We start from the raw sequence: 14,196 nt of genomic DNA, 5'->3' as shown, positions 1-14,196 counted from the left end.
AGTTTTTCTGGATGTAACGGGGTGTTTCGACATACACTTGAGGATAAGCTTCACTCCAAATGCGATAGTTTTGTTTGTTGACGTAGCCATTCAACCAGAAGTGCGCTTCATCGCTAAACGAAATAAAATGGACGTAGTGCGCGATACGTATTCAGCACAGAACCATTATTTTCGAAATATAATTGCACTATTTGCAAGCGTTATTCAGGCGTGAGTCTATTCATGATGAATTGCCAAACCAAACTGAGAAAAAATCACTTGACAGCTGTTAAATCGGTCGCCATCTTGAACAGTAATGCCACCTTAAAGTTATATACCTACCTCGAAAAAAAAACACCCGCTATTAGGTGTACAACTTTGCTTCCGCCGTTTTGCAATAGATGTAGACTGTAGCGGTCAGTGGTAGTCAAAATAAATAGATCGTAGATGTCATACAATAAGCTTAGGTATTTGTAAACATAACTCCATCGAAATACCAGTCGTTTTGAGTCTGCAACATACTCAATTAACAACATATTCAATGCTTCTCGATTGAACATGTCAACTTACAAGCCAAATTCTCGTCATTTGCGGGATTTTAATTTTCTGCTTCAATATGAATAAATCTGCGGCTGAGCATCATCGAATGCTCTCAAATACCTATGGTGAGGCCGTTATTAGTGAAAGAACGTGCCGATAGTGGTTTCAACGCTTCAAGAACGGTGATTTTGACGTCGAAGACCAGCATGGCGGTGAAAGAGAGAAGGTTTTCGAAGATGCAGAATTGGAGACATAACTTGATCAAGACTCGTGTCAAACGCAACAAGAATTGGTAGGATCATTGGGAGTGACGTCTCAAGCCATTTCAAAACGCATGAAAGTCATGGGAATGATTCAGAAACAAGGAAATTAGGTGCCGTACGTGTTGAAGCCGATATATGTGACTGGACTGTGACTAAGGATTTGAAATTGTTTTTTTATCTACTAAATTACAGAGAATTCAGGAAACGCGTATGAATTTATGTGAAATTCAAGCGTTTTTCCTACGTAAACATAATTGCTTTCCTCACTAAAACGTAGTTGACTAGTTTTACGATCCTATATCGAATGGTCTTCAATTACAGAACGAAATAACCATTCCAAACCAAACAAATTTTCTCCTGACTGTCTATTCTTTCTGAGAAAGTGTAAATTATCGCCTGGGTATTGTCCATTTGATCATTCAAAACCATATTCAATAATTGTTGGTGAGGCGATTGAAAAAATGCATCAGAGAGATTTTCCATGATCGTTTTCGATATAATGGGTGATACTCATGGTTTCTATTGGAGTCTATCTCAATTCTCCTGGCTACTAGTCGGTTGGTTTCACAGTTTAGTAGTCAAGCGCATTAAACGTTCATTGAATTTTTTTCGTTTGCAGATTGGCTTGAGAGCTGTTTAGAATGTTCTGGATGAGATTGCAAATCGTTTCATTAAAAATGGGATAGGTAAAATGTATTCTCGCTGACATAAGAAGTGTTATAACTAGGGGTAATATTTTTTTGACTTAATTTCTAAGCAATATATTCTACTTGAAAGGACAATATTTGCAAGAAATTTTAATCTGTTTATTTTTTAATTAAGTGAACTTTTTGCTTGAGCACGTAATGAAGATATTTTCGTTTAAACAGGGTTTCTATATGAAAAATAAAAAATACTATTATAATCCCCAATTCAAAAATATTCATTTTCGAGATATTTGACTAAATTTTTTTTTTTCAATATAGGTCAGTAGGAATATTTTAAAAAACAGAAGTTAGTGAGTATTAGAATTTATTTCTAGTCAATACATGAATTACTTTCTTGAACGATTTATCTGGCTGTATGGCAGGTGGCACCTTTTTTTTTGAAACCATATATCCCACAGATTATTCTGAACTACAGCAGGAAAAATCGTTCAACATTGTTCTGCATTGTTCTCCATTGACTCTTCGAACTTTTTCTTCAAGGAAATATGGACCAATCACATTTTGTTGTTGATTTTCATCACAAATTCATCAGTTCTTTTTTTTACACTACTATTAAACCAAAAATTTTCGATAGAATTGTTCATTATTTTCAAGTTGTTTAAGAGCAAAATCAGAAAATAAACAACGTTTATGATGGATCTAGAGCCAGTTGAATTTTGTTAGGATGTGAGATGTAAACCCAAATAGTTCCTTAAAATTCTTCATGTTGTTTTTGAGTTTTCTCTCACACTTTCTGCTACCAAATCAATATTCAGTTGTGTGCGTGCATTTCATTGTTCTATACTGGTACTCTTATATCGTGTGAATAAATTCACTTTCAAATTTGTCTTCAATACAATGAATAGTGAGTTGTTTAACTTAAAAATGTCGTACATAGATATCTCTTAAATTTCTCCCAGTATTGACAACTGAGCATTGTTTTTGATAAAACAACTGAATGGCATAACCTACTGAACACAAATGACATAAGAAATGTCAAAAAATTATACACAGTATTGCCAATATAACGATTTTAAATAATATCATTCATATTGGAAAACCTTTTATATATAAAGTTTCGATCTTATTTAAGAAAGCAGAAGAAAGCTTTACCACCAAAAATCAAAGGTACTCTCAAATGAACAAACAAAAAACCACAAAACATTTCATTTGCTAGTGGACTTGAATGCAACTTCTTTAAAAATTCAGACGTTGTAACAGAAATGAGGAAGCAAGGAGTCAAGGGAAATTTTGTTGGCAAACAACACAAAATTTATGAATAAATCTCAGAATGTACATATGTACACTAGATGACGACAACAACTGAGACTCAATTTTTTTTAAACCTTAAGGAAGGGTTGAAATTTCTTTAGTATTCTTCAAAATTTCCAGATCTGATTCGAGTCAACAACTTTCAAAAGAGAAAATTTAATTTATGATGATCGTCTATTACATTTTGTTCCAGAATGTATAAATGCAACACTATAATTGCATCTGAATGACTGGAATTAAAGAAACATTGAACTTCTCACTATTGAACAATCATTATGAAAGAAATCCTCAATGATATAACGATCATATTTCATTTTACGATCTGCTGGTTGTGAAGCATTTCAGATGAGTTTACGATGTGTTATCTGATGAAAGAATTCTCATCAATCATGATTATTATAATCCCTGCAAAAGTTATCATTTCCACTTTATTATGCAGAATAGCTAATATCTCGATAATACCAGGAATTAAATTTCTCGTTTTCTAGGGAATTGGATATTTGAGAGTTCAATAATGCATTTCAGAGGAAATTTGAAGAAGTTCACTTTGACAAGGGTAATAAGTCCTGGGCTCATTATACACTGTGCCCGTAAAGTATGGAACAAATTCAATTTTAGCTAAACAGACCATTTTAAGAAATAATCCTGAACACGTCGATTATTTGTTTTAATTCACCGTATTTTAAAATAATAATCTAATCTACAGGGTGAATTACTTTCGAGTAATGACGTCACCGTCATTTTTTTAAATGGAACACCCCCATTTTGTCTCAATTTTCCGATTACTCTAGCTCAGCTGATTCCAAAAATGTATCACATGTTGATTCCATTTGGTACAGGGTGGACAAAAATACAATAGTTTAGTGTGTGCTCATAAAGTAACGCGCAAAATTCTTTAATAGTAAAATTACCATTATTATCAAAATACTTATTGTTTAGCGGCAATTGGTTCGAATGTAACAGCCTGTAGTTTGTTACATTTTTAGATTAATAAAAATGTATAAAAATAAGAAATAATTTATTTTATATTCTGTCTGCTAGACCACAAGTACCAAACATGTTTGGAAACAGCTCATTTTTATTGATCTAAAAATGTAACAAACTATAGGGTGTTACATTCAAACCAATTGCCGCTAGACAATAAGTATTTTTGATAATATTGTTAATTTAACTAATAAAGAATGTTACGTGTTACTTTATGAGCACACACAAAACTATTGTATTTTTGTCCACCCTGTACCAATTGGAATCAACATGTGATACATTTTTGGAATCAGCTCAGCTAGAGTAATCGGAAAATTGAGATAAAATGAGAGAGTCATTTAAAAAAAAAATGACGGTGACGTCATTACTCGGAAGTAGGTAATTCACCCTGTATATAAAATTATTATTTTAAAATACGGTAAATTAAAATAAAAAATCGATGTGTTTCAAGATTATTTCTCAAAATGGTCTGTTTAGCTAACAATGAATTTTTTCCATACTTTACGGACACACTGTAGAACCATTCAACCGATTTTGTCGATGGAGCAGAGTCTGAATAACACTTCTCGAGCCATGGCTTTGCTTGCACAAAATTTTTCCATAAAAAAACAGTGTTTTATCAATACACTAAATTCGTTTTCAACCATTTTTCAAACAACATCAACCAAATTGTTTTTGACTAGAACATTGAGTTCCACGTTTCAAGAAATATTAATTTGAATTGAAAAAATCACCTCTTTACATACTCAGTTTGCAACACTGAATAATTTGAAAATTCATAAATAAGTTTATTCCCAAAAAAAAAAAAAAAACAATTGGAACCAAATTCAATTAGTTTCAGCTTCAGAAATGAGATGTGAAAACAGCTAATAGAATTGAAAATTTAATAAAGAACTTAATAAGATCTTTGAGTGACTTTATACTTGATAAATTATTCATCTGATTGAATTGAAAACTTTTTAATAATAGAAGGAAGAGTAACGAAAAAGCAGAACTGTTGGCTTTCAATTATCGTCCATTTTCAACCACAACACAGAAAATTTGAGTGAATTCTCGTTAAAACATTCGAACCACCGTTTTTGTCGTTGGAGATCTCCGACAGATTCAAAATAAACATCGTCTATCTATACTTTCGCAGAAATGTTTTTATTGCATTTCATGCTAAAGGATGCCTCGCATCTCACTGGCTAAAAGCATCTGGAATCGTTGGAACGAGAATAAAAGGAAAACGACCGTAATGTCAGTTTTGTAGCGGACATTTTTCGACGTCTGCGTTTTCCACGTATTTCTCTTTCTCCGTACAGAATTTGAAATATTTCGGAAGGAATTTTCCACGAAAAGATTTCAAGGATTTTATTCATGTTTCATATTTTTGTTTAATCTATACACATTTTGAAGGCTGAAAATCTAAGTAACAGGCTTAAATTTGATAGGAGATTATACCATAAGTCAAAAATGATAACTATTATTCTCAGTAGTACCATAGTACAAGGATATTATAAGAAGATCATGACTTGGACAACCCAAATTCATCAAAACTCAAGATTTCCAAATTAGAACCTATATTTTTTATAATTTTATTCGATTCTACGTACAAAAATAGTGGGGGTTACTTAAGCAAACCCTATACCTATAATGAATACTATAAGAATTATCGAGGAAGAACTTTAAAATAGGAAAAACCGCAATTTATAACTGTGTGGAGTCATCTGTGACTTCCGGAAAACACAGAAAGAAACTAAAATTCGATGTTTCCATAACTAAATTTGACATCTCAAGAATTGTAATTAATTATTCTTAATTGAAAATTGTATTGGCTTATGTATTTTTGAACAATCCCATCGAAAAATTAATTATATTTCATGAAATGTAAAATTTAGTTATGGAAACATCGAATTTTAGTTTCTTTCTGTGTTTTCCGGATGTCACAGACGACTCCACAGGTTTTTCTTCATTTAAAGTTCTTCCTCGATAACTCTCAAAGTATTCATTTTATATATAGGGTTTGCTTAAATAACCCCCACTATTTTTGTACGTAGAATTGGCTGAATTAATAAAAAATATAGGTTCTAATTCGAAAACCTTGAGTTTTGATGAATTTGAGTTGTCCAAGTCCATAATCTTCTTACAAACACCCTGTAAATTTTCAGTCAAAAACATTTTCAAAAAAAATTTTTCGAACAAAGTTTTTTCTGCCGCAATATTCAAAAAAATGTTAGTCCTCATCGCTATCATTTTTTTATAAGAATCCCATTAACTCATGAATCGTTGAGTGTTTACCCAGGGTATGGCGTATTGCCGGAATTGTCATCAAAAAAGCTATCTAATGATGCATTAATATACTGGGTGTTCCATTTGAAATAAGGAAATAGTAGTCTGCTTCCGGTATAACTGGAAATTGTAGAGATCTGAAAATATTTAAGGCAGAAAGATCATTGTCTCTAATCCCAATATGCAAATTTTCATCTCAAAATTATGGTTTGTACCTTCAATTTAGGAACATTTTGCAAAAACCAGCGAAAAATACGTAATTTTAGAATTTCTATGCAACTACAGTATAACTTCAGTAGTCCGGGCAGATATCGTTCCGGTATCTGTCCGGATTATTGAGGCGTCCGGATTACTGAAGTGATTTTAATTTAAGAAATAAAGCAACTTATAAATTATAAAAATAAGGTTTATTAATCAAGTCACAAAAAAAATATTATTTTCTCTAATTCTGTGGTTATTCCGTTCATTCTTCCACATCTTGTAGAACAAAATCGTGCGAGAATATATCAGAAACGCACAGTTTTCATGGTTATATTTTATTATTCTATGTTGGTACTCCGAACTTTCCGCCACGGCTTTATCTGTCAATTCATCAATTTGCCTTAAAGAAATCAGTTCTGCCAACCAACATTTTTCAATGCAAAAATCACTAAATTATATTTATGGAAATATTTCATTAATTTCAATGAAAATGCAATGAATTAGAGAAAATAATGTATAAAACTCGTACAGAAGGCTCATTCAAACACTCGTTCATTCCAAAACTCGCCACTTCATGGCTCGTTTTTGAATTTTGAACTCGTGGAAGAATATCAATGCCTTCTACACTTGTATTATATATAACTATTCTCATAAAATAAAACAAAACTGAACAAAACTCCTAAGTACATGTAACACGTTACGTAAATATGTACTGTACTTGTAGGTATTTATAATATTGTATACATATATATTATGTATGTATGCAAAATGAAATATCTTCTACTTTTTTGAAAAATACATATCAATTTTAGTTTGGACCTTTTTGGATGCATCTATATCAATTGCCTTGTCTTTAAGCCTTTTCAAAAGCTATAAATCTTCAAGGGTGAGATTATTCTTCTCAGTCCACCTGATAGCTAGACTTTTCTGTGAGTGTAAGTGTCTTATGTGATCATTTGACTGGAGCCATTGCGTCCGGCACGCTCAAAAATAAAGTGCATTATGAAAGATGCTGCCGCCGTTTTTTACATGTATGGACAGGAAAATGCTATTGTTTTGCATAATGAATATTTTCGCGCCCGGATTTCAGAGGTAAAAATTTCAAAATGCCCGAATCCCAGCAGTGTCCGGAATACTGGAGTATCCGGACTAACGACTGTCCGAACTATCGAAGTTGTACTGTATTCAGCCTTCGCTAAAATTGTGAAGCGTTCTAGTCGAAAAAGGTCAAGTAAGACGACCGTCACCTGTGTATTCAGCTAAATATCATGTTTCACGCGAATAACTCAAAAAAATCGAGGAAACGGCAAAACATTACGAGGTGCATGTCCAATTGGGCACAATTAAAATTCCTCCTCGAGCGTCACAGTCAATTTTCTGAGTTTAGCTACTAGCAATCGAGCTTCTCAAGCCGTATTACGTAACTGACCGTCCTCAACCACGTTTTTAAACTTCTGACATTTCAAACGACGATCTCAGAGCGTTGAACAAAACAAACATGCGGAATCGTTTTAGATGTCCCGTTTTCTCCCGTTGTCCAGTTTATTTTCGCCTCGGAATTTTCGGCATGCGGATCTCTCTCTGTTTTTGTTTTTTGTTTTTGTGCCACTCTGTAGATTCGCGTTTGTCGTTTTCTGTTGCTGGCACTGGTAGACGGTTGTTTAAAACAAATGGCGACATATCTCGTAGATGGTGAGCTCTTCAACATCTGTTCGCTGAGAGAGGATGCTTTGTTGCGAAAAAAAACTTAATGGAGATCACTGTGTGATTTCAATAGGGAGAGAGTGCTGAATTCAGATTATTTCTAACGATGGGGCCATAAGTTTCAAAATGTTTTATTTCTGGACCATAAAGTGGCAACAGCGAGATATACTTCTCTTCAAAAGTTAGTGAACTAATCATAATCTGTATGTTTTATATGCCCGAAATTTATCTTCTTCAGATATTCTGATTTTTCATGAATTGGAGGGTTCTCGGAAAAACCTAAAAACTTCCAAATAAATGAATTTATTTGAATGAGATAGTGAATACTAGACGAACGTAGAAAAGTACTGACTGCACTCTAATTTCAACAAATTTGGGTGAACAAACACCTGTTAGTGGTGAGGTGACTGCGTGAAAAATGAATTCAATTCTTCAAACATGATAAACAGATGAATCATCGTATGTGGAGTATTTAGATATGAACAGATGTTCGAAAAATGACTTTTCAGTTGGAAAAATTACGCAATTCGAATTTCGGTTGGAAGTAGGAATATTTTGGGCAGAGAAGAGCGAATATTAAATATCCAAACGTTAATATCGGCATATTTCAAATTGCACACCTTGCATTTTATCTTATCATTTGGAAGAGATTTTTTAAAAGGTGTTGACATTTGCTACTGACTAAAAAAAATTAAATACAATGTTTGCCAATTGGAATAAGCCCGATATTAACTTTAAAATATGGGAAGTGTGACGTCACAGATTCCTCATCATAAACACTTTCAAACAAGCGTAAATGAATTGTGCCAAATGTCAAGCTATGAAGAAAGCGCTAACTATAATATGTGTTAACTTCTCAATGAAATAAATCAACACAATAAATCGACATAGGGCTTAACTTCATGAACAACATCTTCTTTAGAACGATATAAATATATTTCCCAAGTATCGTATTACCCGATTTAAGAATTTTTCAACGTACCTATTTGAAATTAAAACGGTTAGCTGAAACCCTATCAAAGATTTATCACCGAGATCCATCAAAGAAATTTTTATACAGTCCTTGTCTAAGATGAAAAATTAATTCTGCTCCTGCTTGCTGCATAACATTTCATTACCAGAGCCACATGGTAGTCGTTTAAGATGGGTAAACGAACTTTAAATTCATTCTGAACTTGAAGAGTGAGCTATTGGTTATAGTACACTGCATTATTCAGACCATTTTCAGGATTATTCTGACAAACAATTAAATTTACTTAATAGCGCTATCAAATTTGTTCTGGTCATGAATTCAAGGATCGATACTCTTAACTTTAAACGGTAAACTCCTCTCGTTAGAAGCTTCAAGAAAATTCCATTTTGATAACGTATTCTGATGACTTTTTACCCTGCTCAGCGTGTAGTTTATTTTCATAGAGTAATAAACATAGATAGATGGAGTATACGCAATTTTTACATGTCCCCAACATGGTTAGATTACGTTGTCGGATTGTGATTTATTTTCAAATCCACAATTTTACTTTATCGATATGAATGTATATTATATTGAATGAAATATATTTATTTGAGTGATTCCCGATTAAATATGCAAATTTGAATATTTGGAATCCGATATTTTTCCTAATTGTCGAATTTATAATAAACAAAATATTTATCATTTTCTGTATCTACCTGCTGAAATCCAAGGTTTGGCAACTTTTGCTCTCCTAGCGTCATCGGTTGTTTCACGTCGTTTGGCGCGCTTGAAGTTTGTTTTCTGAATTTCTGATATATTTAGGTATTTATTTCAATACATTTTGAGTTAATATGAAACGTTGATTCACTATGGGACACATGAAGTGTGTTCTTTGTGGAGAAACTCGCGAATTGAGTGAAATATCGTATCACTGATATGTTTTCATTTTCACGCGCTTCTTGTCAAATTTGATAGTTCATGTTGGGGACAAAATTTGTTTCCTGAAAATGACGTATACTCCCACTATCTATGTTTATTACTCTGAGGTTTTTTCAATTTTGACCTATAAATTGATACTCCATTTACGTTGATAAAAAATCGTTTTCTGAATCGGAAATAGGTTCTTCTATTGAAAAAATTGAAGAAAGAAGAATAAAAACTATTATTATTTTCCACTTCTTTCCAAAACCAAAATCATGAAACATGATGTTCAACAATACTTGATATCAAAGTTATATTGTAAGAAATAAATAACCACAAATTTAAAAGAAATCTACGAGTAACAGTCGTAGGAATATTTTCAGTAACTACTACATATATCAATTTGAATTAGTATAGTCACATCCTATTCAAAATTTGATAAAAAATTGTGTTGGGAAATACCATAACTCTTGATTTTTCCAAGTTGCTGCTCAAATAACCATTTCTAACATGGTTTCATTTTGAAAACCATCCCAGTTAATTAATAATAGTAGATTATACAACGAGTAAATAATGACAAATGTTAGTTTTCAATTTGAGTTGTCTAATGAACAATTAGACAACAGTAAAACTGATAATAGTACAACTAATAAACTGTCATAAGCTAGTTTGTACCTTCAACTATTCATAAAAACACTCCGTATCTGTTATCTTTCATAGGGCTTCTAAAAGATGAAACACTCAGTGTAATATTTAATTCAATTACGTCTGAGATAGTTCCCTAATAACGTTACCTTTTAAAAGTTGTTAAAGAGCCAATTAAAAGTGATTAGCTCTAATTGAAGTTCAGAAAATCAATTCGAGAAAATTGAAACCACTCCCTTTTCAAGGTAGGTTCAGATCTTTCCAGATGTTCCTTCAAATGCACCTTTTCTCTGGATACAGGCGATGTGAAGAAATCGAGGTCAAACAAAACCCGTAAACTCGAAACTTGATAAAAACCACATTACTTATAGTTGTTTACGGACAATTATGTAAGTACCCAACGTACTTACATGAGTGTACCACTTTCTTCATCCATATTTTGTAACCGATGGATTTAATTGAATTGGCCGATATGCACAGTTTAAATTTCTTATTATATACATATGGGTGAAAGAGGCTCATCAAGGTTGTTTCTATTTGCAGAAGAATGCGATAAAAATACGCTAATTTATTCGTATAATTGGAGGTATGCTGATTAGTGATCGGAGAAATGGACTGTTTGATAATTAAATTGGTTTAATTTTTTTTTGCTTAGAACCATGAGGAAATTGGTATTGCAACAATCGAGCGGAAGGAAGTTTTGCAGATACTTTCAACGCTCACCTGAAGGGTAACAGAATTATAATAGTTATTTATAATACAAGTGCAGAAGGCTTTGATATTCTTCCACGAGTTCTTAAAATTCAAAAACGAGCCACGACTTTTTGAATGAACGAGTGGTAGAATGAGCCTTCTGTACGAGTATTATACATTATTTTCTCTAATTCTTTGCATTTTTATTGAAATTAATGAAATATTTCCATAAATATCATTTAGTGATTTTTGTATTGAAAAATGTTGGTTGGCAGAACTGATTTCTTTAAGGCAAATTTCAAATTTGAACGATGAATTGACAGATAAAGCCGTGGCGGAAAGTTCGGAGTACCAACATATAATAATAAAATATAATCATGAAAACTATGCGTTTCTGATATATTCTCGCATGATTTTGTTCTACAAGATGTGGAAGAATGAACGGAATAACCACAGAATTAGAGAATAGTTATTTATAATACAAGTGCAGAAGGCATTGATATTCTTCCACGAGTTCAAAATTCAAAAACGAGCCACGAAGTGGCGAGTTTTGGAATGAACGAGTGGTAGAATGAGCCTTCTGTATGAGTATTATACATTATTTTCTCTAATTCATTGCATTTTCATTGAAATTAATGAAATATTCCCATAAATATAATTTAGTGATTTTTGCATTGAAAAATGTTGGTTGGCAGAACTGATTTCTTTAAGGCAAATTGATGAATTGACAGATAAAGCCGTGGCGGAAAGTTCGGAGTACCAACAAATAAAAATAAAATATAACCATGAAAACTGTGTGTTTCTGATATATTCTCGTACGATTTTGTTCTACAAGATGTGGAAGAATGAACGGAATAACCACAGAATTAGAGAAACATTATTTCAAAACGAGGCTAATATTAAACGCTACTTGAGTTAAATTTTGAAAGTTCACAAAATAATTTTGAATGACCGTAAAGTGAAGTTATTCGAGATAGCATAAATTGTGAAGATATCATCTGAACGTATACATAATATCATTCACGGATATTTGTACATAAGAAGGCTGTGTGCAAAATGGGTGCCGCACGAGTTCACAATCGATCAAAAACAACAACGTGTTAATGATTCTGAGCAGTGTTTGAAGCTGTTTAAGTGCAATAAACCTGAATTTTTGCGTCGATATGTGACAATGGATGAAACATGGCTCCATAATTTTACTCTGGAGTCTAATCGACAGTCAGCTGAGTGGACTGCACACGATTGACCGAATCCAAAGCGAGGAAAAACACAACAGTCAGCTGGCAAGGTTATGGCATCAGTATTCTGGGATGCGTAGGGTATAATATCGATTGATTACCTTCAAAAGGGCCAGACCATCAACGGAGTTTATTATATAGCGTTATTCGATCGTTTAAAGGGTGAAATCGTTGAAAAACTGCCCCATTTGAAGAAAAAAAAGGTGATGTTTCATCAAGACAATGCGCCGTGTCACAAATCAATGAAAACAGTGGCAAAATTGCATGAATTGGGCTTCGAATTGCTTCTGCATCCACCGTATTCGCCCGATCTGGTCCCCAGCGACTTTTTCCTGTTCTCATACCTCAAAAGAATGCTCGCTGGAAAGAAATTTAGCGCCAACGAAGAAGTAATCGCCGAAACTGAGGCCTATTTCGAAGCGAAATACAATCGTACTACAAAAATGGTATCGAAAAGTTGGAAGATCACTATAATCGGTGTATCGCCCTCGAAGGCAACTATGTTGAATAATAAAATCGAATTTTGCCAAAAAAAAATGTGTTTTACTATGGTAGACCGGGAATTTCTCAATAGGCCTGTTAGGTTAGGTAGATGCTGGTATTTTTATTTTTATTTCAAGTGAAGAAAGACATAATTTATTATTATTTGCTCGATTTCCATTCGAAAAAGCGTGTTTAAAACGTTCAAAGTAGAAACGAGCTGTTCATGAATGATTGCTTGGTTTTCTCCCTCCTTAAAATTTTCTCAGAGGGTCCATAATTCATCTCATCTTCTATTTATTGAAGCAGGGCCAACAGATGTTACGCAATTAAGGTTTATTGGTCAACATTTCGACCCAGAAATCCCTAGGGAGCTCTTGCAGCTCGAGTTGAAAAGGGAGGGAGTTTGGATCGATACAACCCGAGATTGTTATATCATTCAGTATGCTGATGTTTCAGCTTCTTTCGTTCGAATAAATCCAGGGGTTTCAAAGTATTCCAGATGAATTCAAGTGGAAAGCCTGGATGGAGAAATTTCATCACCATGAATTCCAATTAGTTGTAGTTATTTTTGATAATGAAACATTGATTGATTTGAAGAAACTGTGTGACTCTTTCAATAATTATACAGGGTGTTCCACCATCGACCTAAAGCTCTATTACGGTTAAATTTCTTATATGTTTATTCGACAGAGTACCTCAGATTTTTCATAAATCGTCTTTGGAAAACCCCTGAGAGTAATAAACATAGATAGAGCATGTTTGTATTTTCAGAAAGCAAATTTTGTCCCTAACATGAACTATCAAATTTGACATGAAGCGAGCGGAAATGAAAACATATCAGTGATACGATATTTCACTCATTTCGCGAGTTTCTCCACAAAGAACGCATTTCTTATGTCCCATAGTGAATCAACGTTTCATATTAACTCAAAATATATTGAAATAAATACCTAAATATATCAGAAATTCAGAAAACAAACGTCAAGCGCGCCAAACGACGTGAAACAACCGATGACACTAGGAGAGCAAAAGTTGCCAAACCTTGGATTTCAGCAGGTAGATACAGAAAATAATAAATATTCTGCTTATTATAAGTTCGACAATTTAGAAAAATATCGGATTCCAAATATTCAAATTTGCATATTTGATCGGGAATCACTGAAATAAATATATTTCATTCAATATAATATCCATTCATAACGATATAGTAAAATTGTGGATTTGAAAATATATCACAATCCAACAACGTAATCTAACCATGTTGGGGACATGTAAAAATTGCGTATACACCCATTATCTATGTTTCTTACTGAGTGGAAAAACCTAATGACTCCGAAATTAATTTATTCGAATGAGATTTT

General features: G+C 33.1%; 1 protein-coding gene across 4 annotated transcripts in view; it reads right to left on the bottom strand.

The window, feature by feature from the left end:
• The window catches only part of LOC123680955 (putative leucine-rich repeat-containing protein DDB_G0290503), a 43,088-nt gene that overhangs the window by 16,016 nt on the left and 12,876 nt on the right, over positions 1 to 14,196 (bottom strand). The window lies entirely within an intron of this gene.

Source organism: Harmonia axyridis, chromosome 5, assembly GCF_914767665.1.
Source record: "Harmonia axyridis chromosome 5, icHarAxyr1.1, whole genome shotgun sequence".
NCBI lineage: Eukaryota > Metazoa > Arthropoda > Insecta > Coleoptera > Coccinellidae > Harmonia > Harmonia axyridis.
The sequence above is the reverse complement of the archived record's forward strand: the minus strand, read 5'-3'. Positions and strand labels throughout refer to the sequence as shown.